The sequence below is a fragment of the Typopeltis vanoorti genome, chromosome 4, assembly GCF_054136105.1.
Source record: "Typopeltis vanoorti isolate ZY-2024b chromosome 4, IOZ_Tvanoo_1.0, whole genome shotgun sequence".
NCBI lineage: Eukaryota > Metazoa > Arthropoda > Arachnida > Uropygi > Thelyphonidae > Typopeltis > Typopeltis vanoorti.
In genome coordinates this window covers 24498861-24512487 of record NC_143552.1, presented here as the reverse complement: position 1 = coordinate 24512487, position 13627 = coordinate 24498861, and the positions used below count along the sequence as shown (strand labels likewise).

Here is a 13627-nt window from a genome sequence, read left to right as displayed (position 1 = left end):
ACTGGCCCTTTTTATTCTTCCTCTTTTCTTTGCTTTTCTTCCCGTATTCTTTGCTCTACTTCTCCTGAGTCTTTTTTCATTATCCTTTTTCCAGACCACCATCACTGCAATCCAATCCCCTGCTACCGTGTTTGCTATGCTGTGCCACCCATGAACATCCGGAAAGGGGGATCCTGGTAGTCTTGCACTACTTTGGCCCCTGCTTCGGCAAGACGGGTGGTCCTGGATGGCCCAGCCAGGATCATTCGGCTAGTGGGCTTGCCTGCAAGGGTCAACAGTGTTACAGTAAGTCTCTCGCCCCATGGTCCAGGGTTGGTATCCTAGAGCTGCTGCAGTGCAGGTATAGCGTACAGGGTAGCCGTGGCGTTCCACTCCTGAGCGCAGTCTTTGCTTGCCGGGTAGTGGGCATCCATGTGTGGCTCCGTGGTGGGTGGGGAGCTCTGACAGCGAATTAAAAATTCCTTAAATATGAATGCTTCATCCTCAAATGTTTCAGGGACCCTAACAAAGTCCCAACCAAGTACTGATAATATAGACACAGCATATGGAAACAGAAGTAAGAAACAAAAGATATCGGATACCGACATAAATGTACCAACCTTTTTAATCATTCATGCAATAGGTGAAAAACCAATTGGGAAAATGTCACCCTTCTTTATCCAAAAAGGTTTAGAAAGACTGGCAGGACTTCCCAAAGCTGTCAGGAAATTGCGTTCTTGTGATATCCTCGTGGAAACAATGTGCAAACAACATTCCGAAAAACTACTGAGAGCAACGACAATGGGTGGAATACAATTTGCAGTAACACCTCACAGAACACTCAATTCCAGTAGAGGAGTGATATCAGAATGGGATCTCCTTGAGATTCCTGATGAGGAGATATATTCAGAGCTTAAAGATTAAGGTGATGGGTGTGAGGCGCATCTTGATACGCATGGATGGTCGCCTGGTCTCAACCAAGAACATCATCCTTACTTTTGATACACCTAGGCCTCCAACATCTGTAAAAGCAGGGTATCTCAACTGTCCTGTTAGAATGTACATCCCCAACCCGCTGAGATGCTTTAAATGTCAAAGATACTGACATGCCCAAACTGCCTGTCGTGGTTCTACTACCTGTGCCCAATGTGGTAGTAAAGAACATGAAAATAAATCTTGCCGTGAAAAAAAAAGCTAAATGTGTCAACTGTCAGGGAGATCATCCAGCATACTCTCATGCATGTCAGAAATGGAAAGATGAAAAAAGAGATACAAAAAATTAAAACAGAACAGAACATATCAGGATGCAAAAAGAAAGCTAGCCACCATTACACCTGTTCTACGATCCTCTTGTGCTGAAAAAGTAACAATTAAAAAAGTGCCAACAGCAACTCAAACATGTATGTCTATTCCACCATTTGATAATTTCACCATATCTGAACTTTACGATCGCAAGTGCTTCTCTGTTGAGCGCATTAATCACAAGACCTATGGCCTTACTCCAGAGACAACTTCAAAAATGGTCCTATTCAATGAAACTCATCTGTCAAAAAAATTATGGTGGAGACTTCACTCAAAGATAAACCACCAGACACTCGCACAGAAAAAAATGGATACCTCGATACCCACTGAAAGCAAACTATACATACCAACTGACCCTAACACATTTTATGTTTTGAACACTCTACCAGAGGAAGAGATGGACACTGGCTGTCCATACTTCTCTAAAACAGTGGATAAATATAAATCTGACAAAGGTAAGCCCTCAACCTCTCGAAAACCAGACAAGTCAATAAAATCAAAAGAATAGGAAAATTTTTACAATGGAACTGTCGTGGGATCCGCCAGAATATTGACGATATCAAGATGTTGTTGCAGAAACACAAACCTTTCTGTTTCTGTCTACAGGAAACTTAATTAAGACCCAATGAGGACCATACCTTTAGGAATTTCACTGTTGTATGTAAGGATAGAACTGGAGATGGTTCTGCTCATGGAGGAGTAGCTATCCTAGTGGTCAGTTATACTCCTTTCCATCAGGTCCAACTTAATACTTCTCTGGAAGTGGTAGCGATTCGCTTCTCTGTGGGATTCCTTATTACAGTATGTTCAATTTATTTACCACCAAATGCTGAGGTAAATGAAATTGATCTCGATAACCTTATCTCGCAACTGCCTGAACCCATACTTTTGATGGGCGACTTTAACGGTCACAATACTCTATGGCAGGCGTCGGGAACCTTTTTGAACCAAAGAGCCATTCCACCAAAAAATTAAAACAAAATTTTGGGAGCAGCAACTTCAATTCGATTTTTCCTGGTGACTCAAAGTTGCAGTTAGTTCAAACTTAGGTAAATTTGTTTTTAATTCAATACTTCCAGATATCAAATACCACTTTTATGTTTGCATATAAATTTTTTATGTTCAATAAATAAAATAACATTCAGTTTGATTAAGTTTTTAATCACGAAACATTTTTAAATAAGTATAATATTGCAAAAAAAGTCAGAATTTGTATTGCAAAAAGAATTAGTCCGAACAAAAATACAGTTATGTATTTTAATAGATATTTCATTATTTTAATTTAAAATTCACTAATTAGACTTTGAATTTGCATCTTCTCAGCCAATTTACTTAAATCTGGATTGTATTCATACACTTTAATAGTAATTTGGCTTTTAAACTTTCATCAGGCAGTTTGTTCCTATGCTTATTTTTAATGTAATCCATTGAAGAGAAAAATTGTTCGCAATTGTAAGTTGAACCGAAAAGAGTCAAAACCCCCAAAACAAGTCGCCTGGCATTTGAATAATTAGTTGGAAAAGAATTCCAACATTTAAATATAATTTCCTGTGGTGTTTCTTCTATAGTCTCCTCATTTTCTTCAATTTGTGCTACCATTTCCTGAAGTTTTTGTAGCCAGATGCTTTTATTCTGAATTTCCAGAAGCTCCATTTGTAGTTCTGCAATTGATATTCCGGGGAAAGCTTCAATATCTATCTATTAATTTTAAATTGCAATTTAATGGATGTAATATAAATTGCATCATCTCCTGATATTTTTTAAAATCCTGAAATCTGCTTATAAATGATTCTAAAATTACAGTAATCATTTCAGCGAATATTTAGCGATCAACTTTTTCTTGATTTAAATTCAATCTATAATTTTTTAGATTTTCAAAATATATAAATTTTTCTTCAGTAACATCTTCGAAAAACACTCTTAGTTTCTGTTCAGAGGTTAGGGCTTCCTCTAGTAATTGTAAGGCTGTGTTTCCCTTCCCTTGCAACTTCAAATTTAGCTTATTAAAATGTTCTGTCATATCAAGTAAAAAACAAAAATATTTTATCCATTCAGGATTACTGAGAAGTTCCACATAATTTACGTTTATAATTTTTAGTGGGTAAGAAAACTATTACTTCTTTTAAGCACTGAAAAAAACGTTTTAATGCTTTTCCTCTTGATAACCATCGCACAGATGTAAATGTCACTAAATCTTTATGTTGACTACCTAGTTCCTCTAAAAATGTGTCAAAACGTCTGCGATTCAATGCCTGAAATCAGATGAAATTGATCATTGGCACAACATCCATCACTCTTTTTAGTTGTGGTAATAATCCCAAACAATTTGCAACTAAAGCTTCCAAAATGCAATTAAATGAAATAACTCTAATGTGGAATATGAGTGGAGAATAATTTAACAAACCCCTTATTTTTCACAATCATAGGTGTGCCATCAGTCGCAATGCATACTATATTATTAATATTTATATTTTTATTCTGTAAACTTGTTAGAAGGTTTTCTGAAATATCTTGACCTGTAGCGTGTCCTTTAAGTGTTAGCAGATCAAGAAGTTCTAGATGTGATATATTTAACCATCACGCAGCATTGTGCCATATTGGAAATATCATTTGATTCATCAACCGCAATAGATATAAAATCGGCAGAATTAATATCCATAATTTACATATTTGAAACTTCTGCACATCTCTTCCATAGACATCGATCAACTTTAGACCATTTAGTTCGGTTAGCAACTTGTATAAGAGATGCATTTCTGAAGCGAGAACATCTTGTCTCTGTTTTTTTTTTTTTTTTTGACATGGAAAAAGCTTATGACACAGCCTGGAGATATTGTTAAGTTCTGAATGAAACTAAAATTGGATTAATTTACATTTCCTTCAGACTTAACATGGGGTTACATTTTGAATCAATTATTGATATATCAGAATATAGTAAACTCTTGTAAATTACTAAAATATTACTAAACTGAAGAATCTTTCATTTATTTCATTATAATGTAAAGTATTATGAATTGCTAAATTGCTTAAATCTTACTGCTCAAGTGTAAGTACTTATAAATTGCTTGGAGAAAGAAATAATCCGATTAAATAAAAGGTGGTCGGAATCGAAAACCCGTGCAACAAAGAGTACAGGTGCACCCTTTTCGTAAGCAAGTAGTTCCCTTCCCCACTCATGCATTCCGAGAATCACACTAAGGATTCCGTGTGTGGCGCTCAGTACTGGGTGACGTGAAGTGATGCTGAAAAGTGGGAGGAGAAATCGATGACTAGTGTTAACGTGTGGCGCGCAATTTAAAAAGTCGTGCAGTGCCAGAAAAAACTTCTTACTCTTAGGCTTGTGCTCTCTTATGCTCTGGGTCTCGTGCGATCTTGCTGTGGTGTGTGGAGCCTCCTCGTGGTATCCCCTCGTTCCCCGCGGATTCGAGATAACGACTGAGGAACTTTGCCGTGGATTTCCCGAAAATTTACCAATCGGCAACCAGCCCAGCAGAAGATATTCACGATGCTTACGGAGATTTCGTTACGATGTTGAGCCAGTTCACCAAACAATAAAGTCTACTTATTTTTGGAGGCAGAAGTATGTGCAGATCGAACCCTTGAAGAATGCTTCAGAAAAAGCAGAAGGAACGTGGAGTCAAGTATTTGTCCTGACAAGATATGTGAGGTGGCCAAATAGTTTTCCCAGCAATTGGTAATGTACAGTCTAGTTTTTTTATGTAAGTGTGTACTAAAAGTATATCTGTAAATTTTAGGAAGGACTCTAGAGATTGTTTCTTTTAATGATAGAGTATATTATGAGTATTTTGTGAAAAAAATTATACGAGAGCACGTGGAGCCTAGGAATTGGGTCTTTTAATGATTGAATAAGTTATGAGAATTTTGTGAGAGAAATTGTATGAGAGCACGTGGAGCTACATTAGTAATTCAGTTAACAAATGTCTTTAATATTGATGAATAAGTGTGATCTTTCAAGTATAAGTCGTAAATCGTAAATGAAGTTCTCTGTCATACATGCTAAGATAGATATAGAGAATTTGAGAAATTAGTGCCCATTCATTAGCAATTGCAGATTACTTAATCAGAGCATATTCATAATGTGTAATATGTATCAATTGAATTAAATATTTTGTTCTCTTTGTTTAACTGATGACTTGCCTGATTTTCTTCTCTGTTGCACTTGCTCATAAAAATACGGACCACAGCGGGAGATTAATTTTTAGAGAGGCTACACGACTGCAAACGTAACCTATAGTAATATAAGATTGTAAGCTAAACTGTTTCTGCTTCCTTGATTCTACATTCTTTGTTAATCTAGGATTCAGGGTGGCGCAGTGAAGAATAAATTTTCCCTGAATCCGAAAAAGGAATTAGAACCAGTGTAAAGACAAGGAAGTTGGCATTGACCATTAGTATTCCCTTTGTCCCCCAAACGACTAGCATAATTTCTTATATGTAAAGATCGGCCAAGAGAAATACAGAAGTTAAGAGAATAAAGTCTTACTAGAGAAGGATTTTACTAAGGGCACAGATACAAGTGCAATATAAGTGTAATTAAGATTTAAAGATAACAATACATAAGATAAATAAAGGAGAAATTAAATTTTACAATGGCAACATAGAAAAAGGACAAGACAATAAAAATAGACAGCAAAAGGATAATAAAAATTTACAATATGGCATATTAAAAGACCTCTATAACCTAGGTCTGAAAGGACACCTCCCTATATTTATTAAAAACTTTCTGTCCAGGCAAACTTTCCAAGTCAGAGTGGGAAGTACGCTATCTCGACCATATCTTCAAGAACAAGGTGTTCCCCCAAGGAAAATCAACTCAATCATTGAACAGCTTCCTCCCACTGTAGACAATGCTCTATATGTTGATGACTTCACAATTTACTGTCACTCATGTAACATGAGGGTAATTGAAAGACAACTTCAGCAAGAAATTGATCATGTCTCTCTGTGGGCTCTTAATAATGGGTTTAGGTTTTCAACAGAAAAAAGTGTTCGTGTACACTTCTGTCGAAAATGCACTCATCACCCAGATCCTGAACTAAGAATGGGACTTACTGTTATTCCAGTAACTGCAGAAACCAAGTTCTTGGGACTCATTTTTGACAGAAAACTCGCATTTCTAGCACACATTCGTCAACTAAGAGAAAAGTGCAAAAGAACTTTGAACCTCCTTCGCACTCTATCCTCTGCTGGGTAGGGTGCTGATCGAGCTTCATTGCTCCATCTTTATCGTGTACTTATACGTTCAAAGCTGGATTATGGATCCCAAGTCTATGATTCGGCAAGACAGAGTAACCTACGATGGTTGGATTCCATCCATCATCAGGGTATATGGATAGCTACTGGTGCCTTTCGCACCTCACCCACTCCAAGTCTTTATGTAGAAGCAAATGAACCGGCTCTATCACTTCGACGCAAACAGTTCTCTTAATTAAGCCCTAAAAATAAAATCTCTCCCACATCACCCTACATGGAATAGTATCTTCTCTCTGCATTGGGAAGCTCAATATCACACACATCAAACTGCTATACATCCTTTTAGTATGCATATTAAAGAAACTGTGCAAGCTGTTAGTATAAATGTTGACAACATTAGCTACACCTAAACATAACAGCATTCCTACTTGGTAGATTTGCACACCATCCTGCAATCTCTCACTTTGTCAGCTACAGAAATCTTATACCCCCATCATCCATTTACCCGCAATTGTTTAATGCACACAGCAGCACATACTGATTTCTTACCCATCTATACTGATGGTTCAAGAACTAACACCTCGGTTGGCTGGCTTTTCAATGAAAGTCTGGCTTCGGCAAAGGTGCCCAGGGAATGGAAGGTAGGTAAGATAGTGCCATTGCATAAGGGTGGTAACAGATGGATGGTAATTCACCACGAGTTTTGAGAGAATGTGCTAGGGAACTGACAGTGCCTTTAACCTGGCTTTTCAATGAAAGTCTGGCTTCGGCAAAGGTGCCCAGGGAATGGAAGGAAGGTAAGATAGTGCCATTGCATAAGGGTGGTAGTAGACTGGAAGTGTCTAATTATAGGCCAGTCTGTGTGTCATCAGTAGTTGTTAAGATCTTGGAGAAAGTAGTGAGGGACCGTATACATTGGGCAGATGAGGGTAATGTTATCTGTGAGAGTCCACATGGATTTGTGAAAGGGCGCTCTTGTTTTAGCAATATGCTAGCCTTTATAATAAAGTTACAAGAACATTAGATGAGGGAAAGGCATATACTGCAATTTTCTTAGACTTGGCGAAGGCATTTGACAGGGTGCCACATGATAAGCTGATATTTAAGTTGCAGCACATGGGTCTGGATGTCAGATTGGTCAACTGGATTCAGGATTGGCTGTCTAATAGGTATCAGAGAGTTGTGTATGGTGGAGCAGTTTCAAGGAGGCAGAGGGTTACAAGTGGGGTCCCACAGGGCTTAGTACTAGGACCTATATTGTTTAACCTCTATATCAATGACATTGCCAGTGGATTGCAAGGGGATATTCAGTTGTTTGTGGATGATGCGAAGCTGGGAAGGATTATTAGTAATAGTGCAGATGTGGTAGCCCTGCAAGAGGATTTAAATAAGCTAGATAGATGGGCAAATGAATGGGGGGTGTCAGTTTAATGCAACAAAATGTAAGGTCTTGAGGTTTGGGAAACATCGATGGGATGCTTCATACTCTATGGGAGGAGTTATACTGGAGGAAGTAGGGGAGACAAGAGATCTGGGATTGATGATTGATAGAAACCTGAAGTTTAGGGGACATATTGCAAAGGTGGTAAAGGTAACACAGAGGATTGCTGCAATTATGAGAAGGACACTGACCTGCAGAGATAAGAGGGTTATCATTCCGTTGTATAAGTCTCTGATCAGACCACACTTGGACTATTGTTCTCAGATTTGGTCCCCAGGATTTGAAGGGGATAAATTAACTGTGGAAAGGATACAAAGATGGATGACAAAGATGGTTTCAGGACTGTAGAAGGATAGTTATGAGGATTGGCTGAGGGAATGTTGACTGCAGAGTTTGGTGGATAGAAGGAGAGGTGATATTACTATTATTATTACTATTATTACGGGCAACTCCAGGGAGTCATTGGACTCATCGAGGGAGGCCCCAAATCATATTCATCACAACTATTTGACATTCATACAGTATCTATCATACCTCGCCTTAAACTCATTCACTGTCACAGCATCCACCACAGACTCAGGGAGTGCATTCCACTCATTCACTACTCTAAAAGTAAAGAACCCAGCTCTAACACCTTTACTAACCACACTTTTGCCCAGTTTCCATGGATGTCCCCTAGTCCTCCCACAACCAGCCCTGTTCTCAAAAATATCTTCTGAATTAATTTTATAGAAACCCTTCAGTAATTTGAATGTCTCAATCATATCTCCCCTCCTCCGCCTATCAACCAATTTTTGCAACCCACAAATCCTCAACCTGTTCTCATACGGTTCATTCCACAGACCTGCTATCATCTTGGTCACTCGCCTCTGGATCCTCTCCACCTCCTCCCCATCAAGAAGAAACCTAGGTGACCAAATCTGAGCACAGTAGTCTAGATGGGGTCTTATCAAGGCTCGATACAGAGGAACAATAACCTGCTTGTCTCTGCTTGTCATCGTATTCTTCAGCAACCAAGTGATTTGATGAGCTGTTTTGGTCACTTTTGCAATGTGTCCCCTAAATTTCAATTCCTTATCTACCAACACTCCTAAATCTCATGCCTCATCAATTTCCTGGAGCACGGTTCCACCAATGCAGTAAACTGCCGCTAATCTTTTCACCCCAAAATGCATAACCTTACATTTTGCCACATTAAACTGACATCCATTCTCCTTAGCCCAGACCTCCAATCTATCCAAATCATCCTGCAAAATTTTGACGTCATCTGCATTCACTATTGCCCTACCCAACTTCGCATCATCCGCAAACAAATGAACTGTTCCTCTCAGATCGTTTCCTATATCATTTATGAACAAATTAAACAGTAGTGGTCCAAGAACAGATCCTTGTGGCACACCACTAGTTACAGGCCGTCTTGTGGACTCTACTCCCGAGTAAACCACTCTCTGATATCTCTCCGTCAACCACCCTCCTATCCATCTCACCAACCCTATGTCCATTCCCATATGCTGCAATTTACTGATTAGAATTCCATGTGGAATCCTGTCAAAGGCCTTGGTTGAGAGGTGGACTTTTAAACTGTTGAGAGGTGGTTACAGGGTTGACACTGGAGAGTTCTTTCGCTTGGTTGAACAGCGGGAAGGAGTGATGACAAGAGGACATCCCTGGAAGTTACGAAAGGAAACTGTGAGCAAGAGGGTAAGGAGTGGTTTCTTTGTGTGGAGGGTGGTTGAACCGTGGATTGCATTGCCTGATGGAGTGGTGGGAGCGAGAACGGTCAATGAGTTTAAGAAGTGGTATGATAGACTTTGTGTTTCTTAGAGGGGGACCTCCCCTCGATGAGTCTTGACAGACCTTATGTTCTTAGGAAGGACCTCCCACGATGAGTCTTTTGACTCCATGGAGGCCATAATAATAATAATAAATCAGATCCCACCAGACTGCAGAAATTATACAGCAGAGTTACATGCCATTCAACTTGCACTTGTGCATATAAAAGAAAACTGCTACCAAAAGTGTATAATTTATATAGACTCATTAAGCTCTTTACAGGCTATCTCCTCTCCTATGTATAATCCTCATCCGCTACTTTATGAAGTGCTACACCTGCTTCACAAAATGAAAATCCTTAATTTCGATGTTCAGTTCTGCTGGATTCCCAGCCACATCGGAATCAAAGGAAATGAAGCTGTAGATGCAGCTGCTGGATCAGCCCATACCTTCTCCACATACTATTTGACAGTTCCATATACAGACTACAGACAACTTATAAGATCAAAGCTGATTGCCCAGGGGGAGTTAACATGGCAAGAAACATCAACAAACAAATTATATAACGTTAAACCTGAAATTAAACACTGGCATTTTAGTCAACGTACAAAGAGAATGGAGGAGATTGTCCTTGCTAGGCTCCACATAGGTCACAGTAACCTTACGCATTCTCATTTACTGAGAGCTGATGACCCTCCCATATGTGAAAAATGCAACACACATCTCACTATTCATCATATTCTGGTAGATTGTCAAAAATTTACATGAGAGAGGAATGAAATTTTCACCTAACCAAACCATATACACTCAGGGAAATGCTAGCAGACTCAGGCAAATTGCATGATGTTTTTAATTTTTTTGAAAGAATTAATTTGTACAAACACATTTGACCATAAATTGGTTTATATGTAAATACTTTTTTTTGCTTAACTTAACTTTTATACATAATATTATTCATTAGGTTAAATGTGACCAATTATGTATTACCGTGGGCCTTGATCTTGTATATTTGTATCACCCTGCTGTAATTTTGTTAATATGTAAATACCATAATGCTAAACTTAAATTTTATCCATTAATGCTGTATAATAATTCCTTTCTGACTCTTTAAGTATTAGTATAATAATGTTTGTTGTAATCTTACTACATGTAGACACTGCTTTCCTTGACTTTTTTTGTATATACATATGTTAACCAATAGTTATCTATATATGTACTGCTGAAGCCTCTGCAGTAATTTTGTTTATATGTAGATACTGCATCACTTAACATACATTTTGTGTATGCATCTTATTTACTACTTTATTTTTCAAATAATCATGTAGTGCTGTAGGACAGCTTACCTATTTGTGTACTTTCTAGTAATTCTGTTTCTACTGCATTGCTAAGTTTAATTTTCATCCATGCATATTGTATAATAATCCCTTTTTTTTTGCCTATTTTTGTACTGCTATAAAGGCATCTATTATAATTTTACATATATGTAGGTACTGCATGGCTTGGCTTAGTGTTTCATATATTATGTATTAACTTATATTGTTAACTATTTTTGCACTACTGTAGTAACCTCTGACCTTGTCTGTTGCTATTCCCTCTGCAGCAGTTCTGTTTACCTAGAGATGCTGCTTTGTGAAACTAGATTCTTGTAGAGACATATTGTTTACAATTTTTTGTAAATGCTAATGATGTAACCTTTAGTATGGACACATAGTTTTTGTGTCCATACTAAAGTATGAACTTTGTAGTTTTTGTGGCAAATAAACCAACCAACCAACCAATCAGTTTTTATCCTGTTCATTACTAAATGGTGGTCACTTCCAACTTAAAATCCACTGTGCACTCTGGTGTCCTGCACCATGGAGAAAACATCACTATCAACAATAACACAGTCAATGAGACTTTTCTTATTCCTTGCCTCTTCTCTTCATGTGAATTTGTGCGCATTTTTATGTTGGAACATTGTGTTAGTAATAACCAGTAATAACCAGTCCATGTCCTGAGCAGAAATCCAAGAAGTATTTGTCATTATTATTAGCTTTGGTCTTTTCTCCAAATTTTCCCCAAGTATTTTTGTATGTCTGACAATCATTTCCTACTCTGCTATTTAAATCCCCAAGAAGGACCAACTTTTCTTTTTACATTGTGTCAATTGCTTTCTCTAATGCCTGAAAAAGTTCCTCTACTTCTACCATAGTAGAACCTTCTGTGGGACCATAAGCACAAATAAGTCTCATTGTCCAGTTCCTCATTCTGATATTTGCCCACATCACTCTACTTGAGACTGCTTGTGATTCAAGACGATTAGCCTCGTATTTAGTGTTGAATACTATGGCTACTCCTTCTTTTCCTTGATTGTCATTTCCTGAATATAATATTTTGTATTTATTGCTCAGAAAGACCTCACCAGTTTTGGTCATTTTTGTTTGTCACCCCTATTATGTCGATCTGTTACTTATACAATTCCTCACCTAGCTCCATTCTTTGCCATTCAGGCTTCTTATGTCGATAGGTCCTAAATTCAATATTTATGAAATAAATATTGAGTTGGGGTGGGTTTTAGGATTTGTTCCAGTAGCTTACTTTTCGCTGTTTGCTCTGGTTTCCTGGCGAAAAGAACAGGGTAATGCCCCAGCAGGCATCAAATTTTGTCATGTTGTGCCATCATTTTTTATTTTGATTTAAGCCAATAAGAATACAATTTGGTCAGCTAAATCCCAAATTGCCAGCCCATCCTCGTTCGTTCAGTATCCAGGTAGATACCTAACGGGATGCACCATGAGAAGGTGAGGATTGGACATTAGCTCAGAAGCTCTGATCGGTTCTCCACATTCCTTTAAAGGCTATGTGGATGTCTCCTCTCAGTTATACAGCTTTGTCCCCTTAAGCACCCTACCATATTCATTGCACCTGTAATTTGCCCTATATAGGTGAAACAGAACACACAATTCCTATCTGAAAAAAGGAACATAAATGGCACATTAAATGTAATATCTATAGTAAATCCGGCCTTTTGATCAATCCCTGGATACTCTACATGTAATTGACTGGAAAGGCACCTGTTGTTTACATCACACCAAAACATAAAGTATGGTTTGAACATAAATTTAAAGAGGCCTGTGAAATTCTTATCAACCGCCGTAATCTTAACAACAATGATCAAAAAATCCCAAGAATGTGGAAAGCACATATTCTACCCACATAACTTTTTTTGTCCAAGAGTTAATCATAAGTAGGACTGGAAGTAATCCAGGATCTTAACTCTAATATAACAATTCTGATGTTAAATTAGGACAGACACCACTTTAGCTGTAATAAAACTGTCTATATGAAATTTGTTCTCTGATAATGTTATAAATGGAATATAGTTTTGATGTAGTTTTTTCGCTAGAGGTCAGGCCAGTAGAATAACAGTTGATGAAATCATTGTTTCTTTGGCATACTGTTTGAAATGTAATATAGCTTGTCTCTGTATATATAAATATGTGTATACTCCAGATGATGACCTTCATATGAAGGTCGAAACATCAGGAAATTAAAGTAATTATTTCTAAGACGGTTGTAGTGTCCATAATTTGCCTAAAATGAATGCTGATAACTGTGTAATCCTAAAGGAAAGGAAAATATCAAGTAGCATGGCAACAAACACAAATGTTCTACATAGATTGCTGTTTTTTTTCCAAAAGTATTCAAAGAATTAGCTGAAATTATGAAACATCCTCTATAGCAGCATAACTCCTAAAAGTTATAACTTTGGTTCTACAACCTCAAAGCTATAACTACAGCCTCAACTTTGGCCCTCATAGGAGTATAACTGTAACAAGAGGGGACTCTCCCACCCAACCCTGAATCCTAAGTTAATACTTTCTGACAAGATTGAATACTATAATATGTAATAATGGAAAGGAGAATTCTTCCTAT

The 13627-nt window shown here is 37.7% G+C and overlaps 1 protein-coding gene across 3 annotated transcripts in view; it reads left to right on the top strand.

The window, feature by feature from the left end:
* Positions 1-13627, top strand: part of LOC150107165 (tRNA (uracil-5-)-methyltransferase homolog A-like) — a 424227-nt gene that overhangs the window by 5889 nt on the left and 404711 nt on the right. The window lies entirely within an intron of this gene.